We start from the raw sequence: 13,406 nt of genomic DNA, 5'->3' as shown, positions 1-13,406 counted from the left end.
TATACAACCCCACCCACGCTCCCCCACACACAGACACCCCGCTGTGCTCCCAGCACAGCCGTGGGGGTGGGGCCCAGTGGGGGGCGGGGCTGAGCGGAGCCCCACCCATGGCCCCTCCCCTGCCCCATGTGGCCGGCCCCAGCCCAGAGCCTGGCATGACACTTCCCACCCTGCTGAACTGGCAGCTCCGGGAGTTACAGGGGAGGGGGGTCAAACCACGTCGGAGTGGAGGGGGGCGGTTTGGGGCATGAATTCCGGTGGGGGGTGGGGGGCCAGTTTGGGGTGTGAGTTCTGGTGGGGGAGGGGAGGCTGTTTGGGGCGTGAGTTCTGGTGGGGGAGGGGAGGCGGCTTGGGGTGTGAGTTCCAGTGGGGGAGGGGAGGCGGTTTGGGGTGTGAGTTCCAGTGCGGGAGGGCAGGCGATTTGGGGCGTGAGTTCTGGTGGGGGAGGGGAGGCGGCTTGGGGTGTGAGTTCCAGTGGGGGAGGGGAGGCGGTTTGGGGTGTGAGTTCCAGTGCGGGAGGGCAGGCGATTTGGGGCGTGAGTTCCGGTGGGGGGTGGGGGTGGTTTGGGGCGTGAGTTCTGGTGGGGGGGGTAGAGGGGTGGGGGTTGCTTTGGGGCATGAGTTCCGGTGGGGGTTGGGGGCGGTTTGGGGCGTGAGTTCTGGTGGGGGGGGTGGAGGGGTGGGGGTTGGTTTGGGGCGTGAGTTCCGGTGAGGGGTGGGGGTTGGTTTGGGGCGTGAGCGCTGCCCCCGTCCCGAGGAAATCATCCCTGTGCACACACACGTGAGCAGCTTTTGGAGCAAAACCCCCTGTGGGGCTCATCTCAGCTGGGAAACGGGTTCTGCCCACTGAGTTCGTCGCTGTCAGTCTCTCAGGTGCCACCGGACCACTCGCTGCCCCATCTGAGTCCTTCCGCCCAGCTCGCGGGATGGAGCCGCAGGAATCAGGAGAATCTGAGTCCAGATCCCCGCCCGGCCCCGAGAGCGGCAGCAGCTCCACACACATCTCAGGTGCCAGCTCAGAGCTGCCCAGGGGATTTGAGCACCCACTTCCATTTCCTGTTAATAACAGGTGCCCAAACCACCTAGGTCACGTGGACAATCTCTGCCTCAGTCACTCTCCCCAGACTCAGGGGCGCACAGTGGGGCTTAAAGCCACCGGTTCCCTCCCTCTCCAGTGTGTGGTGGCAGGGGGCATGTGGGCCTTCATTGCTCTACCCCGTCCAAGGCCAGGGCCCTAGCAGGGGTGGCCCTGTGGTCTGGGCAGTGGGTCTGGGAATGAGGGCTCTTGGGTTCTGTTCTCATCTCTGGTGGAGGAGTGCGGTGTAATGGTTAGAGCACGTGGGAGTCAGAGCTCCTGGGCTCTCATCATGGCTCTGAGACAAGAGTCTGAGCATCAGAAACCTGCAACCATGAGCCCTGGGGGTTGTCCCTGCCCCAACTTTGGGGTGTCTTCCTGGGACAAATCAGTCCTCCTTGTAGGCAAAACAGGTCAAATAATTTACCAGGAGAGCAAATCTCAGAATGATTTTAATTTAGAAAATACAGGTGAAGATGAGGATGACGATGATACAACTTCCTACAAACCGATTCTCTCAGTGACTTTTGTTTGTTGCAGCCTGAGGCAGTGTTGTTTTCCTCTGGGGAATACGGCAAGAAATTTTGCCTGAGGGACTTGGTCCCAGAAGCCAGTGAATGTAATAAACACACCTGTTTCCTTCAGCACGACCAGCACCAGCAGCAGCTGGGGGATGGAACTGCCCATCCTGAACAAGGTAGGGAAAAGGAGCCTTCAGCCCCCCGTCATCCTCCCACTTCAACCCTCAGTGTTGTGCCCCACTCTGCAACGGGAGCCAAATCACCTCACTGCTTCCTTCATCTGAATTTTCCTTATGTCTGTGGAGAACCTTCGTGTCTGTCTGTCTGTCTGTCTGTCTGTCTTGCATTCAGAATTTAGCTAATTTATCTCTCTGGGGTGGGTCCAAGCGCTGGATTTCAGGGCGTGGGGGTCATTGGCACTACGTGAAGTTCTGCTCCCCTCATTCCATAGTGCCCAGCAGAGTGACAGATGAGCCCCACACCTCCTCCTCCCCCCAACACCTGATTCTTTTTGTGGTGGTGAGGTTGGTGTTTTTTCTTATCACAGCTCTCGTCTTTTCTCCACTCTGATCCCCAGACTACATCCTTCTCCTCATCACCGTTATTACCCACTGAATGTGAGTGTAACTGTTGTTTCCTAAGCTGAACAGTAGGAGAGAGACGGCTGTGTTAGTCTATATCCCATCAACACAAAAAAGCAGTCCAGGGGCACGAATAAATTATTTTGTTAGTCTTTAAAGTGCTACTGTGCTGCTTTTTTGTTTTGTTTCATAAGGTGTGTGCTGGTTATCAATTTGAGCAGAGTCGGTTGGGTGGGCTCCATCTGATCTCTTCTCATGAGAATATCCACTCCTGAATACGACCTCAGCACATGCTCCACAGGTGAAGCCCACTCATTTAGAGGTGGTCTCTCATTGCTGAATTTATCTGAGCCCTATCGTTACACAATGGGGCTTTGCTAATTTATCGCAAAGTCTTCTATTCCTAAAGGGACTGTCTGGGTGACGTGAAGAGCACTGAGATAATCACTGAGCTTTCAATGACAAGAATCTCCCTGGACCTTCCTCTCAGTGGTGAGTAAATCGTAGAATGCTGGGGCTGGAAGAGACCTCAGGAAGTCACTGAATCCAGCCCCCTGCTGAAAGCAGGATCACCCCCAACTAAATCATCCCAGCCAGGACTGTGTCAAGCTGGGACTTAACAACTTGTAGGGATGGAAGTTCCACCACCTCTCTAGGTAACTCATTCCAGTGTTTCACCACCCCTCTGTGAAATAGTTTTTCCTAATATCCAACCGAGACTTCCCCCGCTGTAACTTGAGACCCTTGCTCCTTGTTATGCTGTCCATCACTTCTGAGAACAGCCACTCTCCATCCTCTTTAGAGCCCCCCTTCAGAAAGTTGAAGGCTGCTATCAAATCCCCACCTCACTCTTCTCTTCTGCAAACTAAATAATCCCAAATAATGAAGTAATTCCATTTCTTTAGAGCCTGTCCAGATGTCAACCAGGAAATAGACGTAAACCAAAATCCATTCTGGAAAAAGAAATTCATTTGTATGGATGTTTTCCTTGAGTAAATATTGATGCTGATGGCCGTTTTGTGTTGGGCATTTGAGTTCCTACGGGCTCTTCTGAACTGTAATTTGGGTTTTTGCTCCTTCAACTTTTCATATTGATTCAGGGTGAAAACACACACTGGCATTTCCCACGGGATGGAAATTCCATTTCCCGGCCAGCTCTGCATTTAATGCGCAAGAAAGTCCTTCGTATTGTCAGTGTAGGTTCCCCAAAGGAGCACTTAAGAGAGACACAAGAATTCTCACCGCTTCTGTATGTTTAGAAAATATCATTCACAGCTGTTTGAAAAGGTTCTGTGATGTTCACTGGGCGTAGCTCAGCCCCTTCCTTTCCTTTGGTCCTGTGATTTCATGTTCTCTCTTTGTTGTCTTGGAGAGCATGTGTCATTGAGAGTCAGAAGAACACAGTCTCCAGTACTGGGCGTTCCCCCTCAGTGTGTCTCTTCTGTCACTCTGGTTACCGCTGACGAGATCACTTATTTTTTGCTGCATTCCTGTGAGAGCCCCATAGTGAGGAAGCTTCTGTCACTTCATGGTCACACGTGCGATTATGAAGTTTCTTGTCTGCAAATGAGCCTGGAGTAAAACATCTGTAGGAAATGTTTCCTGCGTCATAGGATCTTTCTTGCAAATTTCCTTGTTAACATCACAGAACAAACCCCACAACTGGTGTAACTCGTGCACTCATAGAACTCCAGAATTGGAAGGGGCCTTGAGAGGTCCTTGTGTCTCGTCCCCTGCACTGTACAGAGCACCCCTGGTACATGTCTGTCTAACCTGCTCTGAAACATCTCCAGAGGTGGAGATTCTACAGTCCCTCTAGGTAATTTATTCCAACGTTTAACCATCTGGACAGTGGAGAAGTTTTTCCTAATGTCCAGCCTAAACCTCCCTTGCTGCACTTTAAGCCAATTACTTCTTGTCCTCAGAACAGCTCCTTTTACACCCATGGCATTGTTTTGATTTACACCACGTAAGGAGCTGGCCCTGGGTCTCGTCTCTTATGTTGACACAAACCAATGTATTGCAGAACTGGCTGTGAGGGAGGCAGGAATGATTTGGGTCGTTCACTAACACTGAAGGAAGAATAACGCTGTGCAGAGCACAAAGGCCAAAGTCCCCCACTGCTTTCAGATTCCAGGAGGCTTCTCCATCGGAAATCGGTTTCCAGCGTGTTTAGGCTCCGCAGTGTCCATTTGCTGGTGTGAGGTGTCACTGCAGGGGAATCCGGGCACTGGTGTGATTATTCGTATCACTAATACACATGTGAGAGGAGAATGTGCCCTCGTTTGAGAAATCGCATTCGGGAACTCGGCTGTGGTGACACTTTCACCCCCAGACTCCGCACCGACCCCCACACCGCACCCTCCCTCTGGCACCCTCCACCCCCTGCCCTGAGCTGCCCCAACCCTCCCAGACCCTGCACACACTCCATCACACCCCAGCATGACCCCCTCACCCAAGCACCTGCCTTAACGCCCCCCGCAAACCCTCTGTCCTGTGCCCCCTCCCCTCACTCCATCCCCCTCCACCTTTGCCCTGAGACCCCCAACACCAAACCCTGTTGTGACATCTGCACCTTCAGCTCCTGCCCTCACCCCCGACCCTCCCACCCCCCAAACCCTCTGCCCTGACCCCTACCTGCTCTCACAGCCCTTCCCTGTCGATAATCATCTCCCTGGTGTACAACCACCCAGCACTTCCCACCCCCTGCCCTGGTCCCCCCAACTCCCTGACTTCTGTACCCCCAAACCCTGCCCTCAACCACCACATGCAATAAGGCCTCCCCCACAGGCCCGTCTTCACTGCAGCACCCTGTGCCCCCTGCCCTGGTCCCCCAGTCCTTCCATCTTCTGCTCCACCTCCTCCACCACCCACCCCTACCCCTCCACCGTCCCAAGCCCCAACACTCCCTCGCCCCCAGCCTTCAGCCACCCGCTTCCACCCCCACTGACATATCTTACACAGCCCATGGGGAGCCCCTCAAGGGCCGGGGATGCCCATACAAGAGTACCTCAAACACACAGCCATTACCCTCACCCCTGGGCTGCGCCAGGCTGATCCACAACCATGGGCTAAACCTACCGCACCATTCCTTCTCACCACGCCTTTCAGACCAGCGAGACAGCAGAGACGCAGAGCAGGAAATGCACTTTCCCACTGGAAGTGACACAACTTACACAGCGCCACATTCACTGAGGGAATTTGACCCCCGTCAGGTCCAGCTCCATCCCATTCGCACAGAGCGGCCCAATCGAGAGCTGTTGGAAATGCAACGAACAGACAACATGGACTGGAAACACAGAGACAGAGACAAGCGGTTCTTCCATTAGATGAAAATGAAGAACTCCGGGAAACTCACCTTCACATGGACAGGAGAAGACAGTGAACATCTCAACCCAGTGACAGTGAGACTTCTTCCCAGTTAAGAATTTCCCCACACTGTTTGCCAAGGCAAAAATTTTCTGGGTATCCCAGAACTGTGAGTTACTGTGATGTCTCTTTCAGCCACTGCAAGGAAGAGATTAGCTCCTGCTGAACTGTGTGGAAGACCCCAGCACATTAGCTTGTCTTTCCCGAAGGCAAACACTTCAGGAATCTGCCAGACAAACTCTCAAGAAGTCCTGTGGCACCTTATAGACTCACAGATATTTTGGAGCATGAGCTTTTGTGGGCAAAGACCTGCTTCAAGCTTGTGCTCCAAAATATCTGTTCCTCTATAAGGTGCCAAAGGACTTCTTGTTGTTCTCGAAGATACAGACGAACATGGCTATCTCTGTGATTCTTGTCTAGGAGGCAGCCATGAACCCCAACATCTGAATTCTCATTTGTCCTTGCATTATCCAGCCCTCTCCTGGGTCATTCACTGAAATTATTATTTGTGTTTCCTTTTAGGAAACAATACACTACAGCTCATCAACTCAACTGGGGCTAGAGAAACACTTTTATTTCAATCGCTGCACGGAATTGTTTTTACTAAATGTAAAACAAGTTTATTAAACAAAATTCTTAGGTATAAGTGATGCCACATACAAGGAATAAAAAGTTAGAATATGCTTTGAAAGAGTAAACATTTAATTTCAGCAAGTTAGTGTTTGCCTACATGGGTTTCTCACCTAGATTTCACACCTTGGAGGTCCCAGCAGTCTGTGATTGTCAGAGTTCTGGCCTTTTGAGTCCCCCAGATAATGGATACCTCAGATTTATTTTTGCTGACTTATATCACCCTAAATTTATTTTCTCTGTTTCAGGAGGTAGGACGACTCCTTGCTCTTCTTCCCTCCCTCTGTACTTCCCACTCCGCTGTTGATTCATATTGCAAATAGGTCTTCCGTTGTTTTGCTTACACATTACTTACCTTACATTAGAGACAGGCAGACAGTGACCTTCTCCTGTATAGGAAAAGAAAATGTTTTCTCCCTGTCTGATCACAGACTTGAAAGTGTTTCAGTGAGTATCCATAGTTCCTCATGTACAGCTAATGCCCACGTTTTACCGACTACAGATTGAACTTCTCTCATCCGGCTCCCTCAGGACTTGACCCATACCAGATGAAAGAATTTGCTGGACCACAGGAGGTCGATATTTTCTCCCCCATTGCCAAAACATCCACTCCTTACTGTGCTCTGAGAAGCTGTTTAGAGATAAATTACAGCGAAATAACAGCACAGGACACTGAGATCCAGATCTGGTGACTGTAAACAAACTTTATGGGACCAGAGGAAACTTGGCCAAACCCATGATAAGTGATCATCTGGCTAACTGCAATCTTGTCAGGTTAAGGACGTTGCTACACAAGAGATTTCTGGATTAGAGAAGTTCAGCTTGTAATAATCAGTGTATCACAGGATTTCATAAAAGAGCTTTTTCTTACCTGATAGGTTTGTCCATCATTTGAGATTCAGTCCCTGTCTGTAGCTGTGAATCTCTCTGACCCACTCATAAGTTAGGTGGCTGTGTTTACCTTTGATATAAAAGCATTTTCATTGTTTTATTCTTAGACAAGCAAATATCTAATCCTTTGTCAAGGACCACTGTGCGAATGCATTGCTTGCCAAAAAAAAATATGAACATAATTATATACATCAGAACAACAGTGTGTTGCGTGTTGTTATTCCAGGGAGAACAAGATGTGCTGATGTAAAGCAAAAACCAGTCAAGTAGCACTTTAAAGACTAGCAAAATAGTTTATGAGGTGAGGAGCTTTTGTGGGCCAGACCCACTTCTTCAGACCAGAGCCAGACCAGAACAGACTCAATATTTAAGACACAGAGAACCAAAAACAGTAAGCAAGGAGGACAAATCGGAAAAAGATAATCAAGTTGAGCAAATCAGAGAGTGGAGGGCTGGAGGGAGGTCAAGAATTAGATTAAGCCAAGTACGCAGACGAGCCCGTGTAGTGACTCAGAAAGTTCCCGTCCCAGTTTAAACCATGTGTTAATGTGTCGAATTTGAATATAAAATCTTCTCTGATATTTTGCAGTGCACCCCAATGGGCCTCAGTGTCATGGGAGTTCTCGAGTTAGAGTAAGACCTCCACTCAGTTCGTATGACTGCAGATACCATGTACAGCACTGGAGAATGGAGTATTCTGGTCAAAACATATGCACACCTTTATACTTTGCTTCAACACCCCTTCCATTAAAGATTTCAAAAATTAAAGATTAAAGAGACAGAAGAAGAGAGTCAACCCCTTGAGCACACGAACCAAATGTCCCTCACTCTGCTTAAAGCCCTGAGCAAGGCCGGGTCTGTCACTGTTATTTACAGAGAAATTTCAGCAGGTGTTAGTCAGAAGGGTCCCAACAGGAAGAAAACCAGGACAAATTTTTTAATTTGCAGTCACATTTCTGATATGTCTCAGACCCGGTCTCTTTGTCCCCCGACAGATGACCTCTTCCAAGAGCGACCCTGGAGGGAACCAGACCATCTCCGATGTGTTCGTCCTGGTGGGGTTCTCGTACCTTAACGAGCTGCAAATCCTTCTGTTTGTGGTGCTTCTGGTCATCTACCTGCTCACCCTGATGGGGAACCTGCTGGTTATCCTGCTGATAAAGCTGAACCCCTCCCTCCACACCCCCATGTACTTCTTCCTGGTGAACCTGTCTTCATCAGAAATCTGCTTCACCAGCAGTGTGGTCCCTCAGCTGCTGGCTCACCTCCTGGTGGAAGAAAAGACCATCTCCATTGAAGCTTGTGCAGCGGGGATGTACGTCAATGCCATTATGGGCGTCACACAATGCTGCCTCCTCGCAGCCATGGCCTACGACCGCTACGTGGCCATATGTCACCCCCTGCACTACACAACCATCATGAGCGGCCGGGTGTGTGCTCTGCTCGCGGGGGCTGCATGGGCTGTTGGCATCTCGGTGGATGTTCCTCTGACCATGTGGCTCTTCAGCCTGCCATTCTGTGGCTCCAACCGCATCCAACACTTCTTCTGCGACTTCTCACCAGTGCTGAATATGGCATGTGCCGACACATCGCAGATTAATACTGTAAGCCTCATGGTGACAGTTGTGTTCACCCTGTGCCCTTTCCTGTTGACACTCCTGTCCTATGTCCACATTATCTCCACCATCCTCAAGCTGCCATCGGCGGAGGGAAGGTGTAAAGCCTTCTCCACCTGCTCCTCCCACCTCACCGTGGTGACTGTGTTCTATGGAACGGCCCTCATCACCTACCTGGTACCCAACACTGGCTCCACTACAGAGAGTAACCTATTGATTTCCCTATTGAACAAAATCGTCTCACCAGCATTGAACCCCATAATTTACACTCTGAGGAACAAAGAGGTGAAAGGAGCCTTGAGAAAAACTGTACAGAAAAGCAGCTTTTCTCACCACTGGAGAAACTAGAGACTGAGAATTCGAGTGAGTCAAAATTGGGTGGTGGGGGTCCTGGTGAAGGGAAATTAATAAATATTTCACTGAATTTCTCACAACGGCTCTCAATATTTTTTTCGTTTCCTCTCAGGAAAATGGGAGAGAAACTTTTGTTGACAAATTACCCCAAAATTTTAAATTTCAATTTTTTTTTTTGCATCTGAGAGGAAGCCGTCTTAGTCTGTAGCTTCAAAAACAAGACGTCCTGTGGCTCCAGGTGTCTCGTCTCCCTCTGCTTTGGGACACCCAAATGGACCTGAAAAGACTGGCCCAGCTGTGCCTGGGGGGCTGGGAGCCTTGTGCCTGAACCCTGCCCCGAGCCCCACACACCCCGCAGCTCCAGACACCTGCAGCAACAGACGTCCCGTTACAGAGAATCGGGGAGTTCCAGGTTCAGGGTGGCCCCACTGAGCAGAGAGGGACCGGTGGTCACTCACAGGCCACTCCGCCTCCTGCGCTGATACTGGTGGTGCCATTGGCTTCAGAGCTGGGTGTCCTGCCAGTGACCACCCCTCCCTCACTGCTCAGTGCAGCCACCCTCCACGCTGGGGACCACAACAGCTGCCACTGCTCTGCTGCCGCCCCGGGCCAAAGGCAGCGCCACCGCCTGCAGTGGGGCAGAAGGAAGGGGGGCGATACCGTACCAGGCCCCTTCCTCCTGCGCTGCTGCTGGCGGTGGAGCTGACTTCAGCCGTGGGCGCCCTGCCAGTCCCTGCCTCTCTCTGGCCCCTCGGGGTGGGGGGGAGCCAGGCTGCCCCGGCAGTGGCACAGAGGAGGGGTTGCACTCACAGACCTTCTGTGCCTCTGCTGGGGGCAGAGGCCTTGTGCGCATGGCGACCGCTCTCTCTTGCCGCCCAGCTGAGCGGTGAGAGGCTCCGCCAGCAGCGGCACAGAAGGGAGAGAGGCAATTCCAGCCCAGGCCTCCCTCCCTCCCGCGCTGCTGCTGGCGGTGGGGTTGCCATCCAGGTTGGGCACCGGACCCAATCCCACTGCCCAGCCCCCGTCAGGCAGTGCCACCAGCAGGGTGCACAAGGAAGGGAGGCAATGGCTCGCCAGGCCACCCTGCCCTCTGCGCTGCTGCTGGGGTGGCGCTGCCCTTCCCGCTGCCCACATGGGCAGACAGAGCTGCCCCCAGCAGGGGCGCAGCAGGCAGGGCGGCAACGCCATCGAATGCCGCCCTGCGTTCTGCGCTGCTGCTGGTGGCCCTGCTGCCCTCCCAGCCAGGTCAGAGGCATCCGCTCTGCGGCCTCCCAGCGTGGAATTCAGCACGGCCAGCAGTGAGGATGTGAAGGACCAGGTGACTGTGGGATAAATAGGTCGTGTTGACTAGTCAATTCCCCCCGACTTGCTGCCTGTGTCACATAAGGGCAGGAGAGGAGGGGAAGAGAAGGTACTTCGCAGTGGCAGCGCCACGTGGAGCCCAGGGGCAGCCGGGGACTCCCCAGCTCACCGCGGGCTCCCTGCGGCATTTCCACAGAACCCAATTCCCCAGCGGATCCTGGGTTGGGGAGATGCTGCGTGGAGCCCGGGACCCACTGACCCTCGGCTCCATGAGGTGCTTCCGCTTTGAAATGCACCAGAGTCTCCGGATGTCCTGCTGGCCCCGCGCTGCACAGGGAGTTCCCATTTCAAATGCACAAGGGCCCCGCTGGGCTCACGTCCATGTCAAAGTGCAGAAGTGTCCACCAGCTCCTCGAGCAGTCGATGGAAATTTCACCCACCAGGAAACGAATCTCTGTGACGTCCTTAGTCTGCAGCAGCAGCGATGGCGGCGGCGGCACAGAAGGGAGGCAGGTTTCTCCTCCGTTGCCCTTGTCCCATGTGTAACCTCGCAGGGCCCTGGCCGCTGGGCCGGCTGTTCAGCCTCATTGTGCGTCCCAATGGCCAGAGCCGGTCCCTTGCCCCTTTTCTCAGGGCAGTGCTGCCCAATGGCTACAGTCCATAACCTGGCCCTGGCTCACAACGCTGGGCAGGTCCCTGTGCGGGACAGGAGACGGGGGCGGTTCCATCCCCCGCGGGGGGCAGCCCCTCCCTCTCCACGGGAGCCCGGGCCAGGCTGCAGGTGGTGCTGTGGCTCCCGGCCCGGCGTGAGCGGGAAAAGCTGCGACCGAGGCGCTGACTCCCGCCGGCGGCTCCCTCCCTCCCCAGCAGCCGGCGCCTGCCCTGGCCCAGCCCCTGCCGAGCCGCGGGCACCTGGCGCCAGGCTGAGCCGGGGGAGCTGGCGCGTCCCCGTGGCCGGGCTGCTCCTGTCCCACGAGAGCAAGGGCCTGTCGGACGCGGGGCCCCGGGAACCAGGGCTCAGGGGGAGCTGGGCCCTGGGATGGACACAGCACCTCTCTAGTGCCCCCAGCGCCAGACCCCTCCCACCTATGGGCTCAGGAGCTGCTGCCCCCGCCCCCGTCCCGCCCCCCAGCTGTTCTGTTCCCTGCAGCGTGCGGCTGCCCCAGGGCCTGGCTGGGGCTGGGTTCCCAGGGGGCTGCAGACCTGGCCCCACAGAAGAGCCGGCGCCTTGGTGCTGGGGAGGGGCTGGGCCCACGTGGAGCGGGGGTGGGGGTGGGGGGCAGACAGATGCCCCCTCCCGCGGGCCGGTCCCAGGGGCTCTGGCGCGTTGCGACCGGGCTCCCATTTCCCGGGGGGGGGACAGGCTGGGGGGCATTTCCGCAGGGCCCCGGCCTGGCGCCTGGCGGTGTCACTGCTCCAGGGGCCGGTGCCCAGCGGGTCCCTTACCTCTGTGGTGCTACCCAGCCAGCCCCCAGACCCTCTCACTCCCCACTGCCCCCTCTCCCCACCCAGGCTGTCCTGTATCAGGGAATCCCACAGGCTCTGGGGTGTCCTGATGGTGGAGATGGAACCTCATCCTGCTGCGGGGCTCATGCAGGGGCTGGTCCTTCCTGCAATTGGGAGAAGGGCCACGCCAGCCCAGCCGGGCAGGGGCACCTTTGTGCCGGGACTGGAGCTGTGCCCTGGCTGTGGAAGCCATTTCTGTCACCGGTGTGTAGAGCGGCACCGACTCTGGGGCTGGGGGGCCAAGTGAGGGGTCTGATGAAAGCTGGAGATGCCCTGAAGCTGTGTGTGACTTGTGTGTCGGTGCCGTGGTCGTGTGAGGAGTTACACACATTGGCTCTGTAGCTGTGTTAGAAATGTCTGAGTGCTGAGAGTCACACTAGGAGGTGTGACACACAGACAGACAGACAGACAGACAAACAGAACCAGGCTGCTGGGCTAGACACCAGGCTCAGACGTCGAATACACATCTCAGGGATGTGGGACTTGTTGTCCACACCAGCCCAAGGGGTCAGGTGGCCTGGGCTGAGCAATGGGGTTGAAATCGGATGCTCAGACGTCCATCCCAGCTGTTGGAGAGACAGGCCAGGAGCCGTTGGGGATGTGAATATTCACTGGGGCAGGCTCAGTCCCCGCCTCAGCCCCAGGGCAGGATCAGTCTCCGTCTTAGCACCTGGGGCAGGTTCTGCTCCCTCCTCAGCCGCCGGGGGCCAGGAGACCGTGGATGGGAGGGACCAGCTGACACCTCTGTCCCTCGGGCTCCTCACAGGGGCTGCTGCTCTCCTGCGCCCGGATCGTCCTCCCCTCCATCGGCCCCTTCGCCCCAAGAAAGCGGAGCCGGCCGGGGACTCTGGGCGGGGGAAAGCTACGTGCTGCCGGTGTGGGGAACGCAGAGGGGGCCAGACCCTGCCGGCTGCCCTGGGAACTCCGGGCCCAGCACAGACCTGTGTGCGATGGATCGTACTGTGGGTAAGGGCTGCGGCTGAGTGACAGGACAGCGGCTTCCAGCCCAGCCCTGCCCTGCCGTGACTCGCTGGGCGACCTTGGCTGAGGCTCTGCCCCAGGTCTGGGCCTGTTTCCCCATCTGTCTCCCCGGGAGGTTACGGCTGGGAGATGCCATCCAGAGAGAGGAAAGCAGGGGAGAGGTTCAGCCCTTGTCCTCAGGCAATGGCCCCACCCTGCCATTCACCAGCCATGGAATCTTTCTCACCCCGATGCTGCAGCGCACGGTGGCGTTGCTGGGTGCTGTTATATAGTGCCTCTGCTCCACCCCAGAAGTGGCTGCAGTTCAGCACTGGGGCAGTGACTCCGGGCCAGCACTGCAGTGAGCGACCAGGCAGCTGTCGCGTCCCACCCCAGAGGTGTCTGCACTTTAATGCTGGGTGGAGCAATTTCCACACAGCTCCATCCAGAGCACGTTGATTCTCACCACTTGTGGGGCAGGGAGGGGAGGAGGGGAGGATTGGTGTTGAATGGGGCTGGGTGGCCGGCGTGGGGAGACACCCCACTGACTAGTGGAAGTGCAGCAGAGCAATAGGTCAAGGACCATCCTGGCAGATGCCCC

The sequence above is a fragment of the Carettochelys insculpta genome, chromosome 32 (assembly GCF_033958435.1).
Source record: "Carettochelys insculpta isolate YL-2023 chromosome 32, ASM3395843v1, whole genome shotgun sequence".
Classification (NCBI taxonomy): Eukaryota; Metazoa; Chordata; order Testudines; family Carettochelyidae; genus Carettochelys; species Carettochelys insculpta.
Note: the sequence above shows the minus strand (reverse complement) of the source record.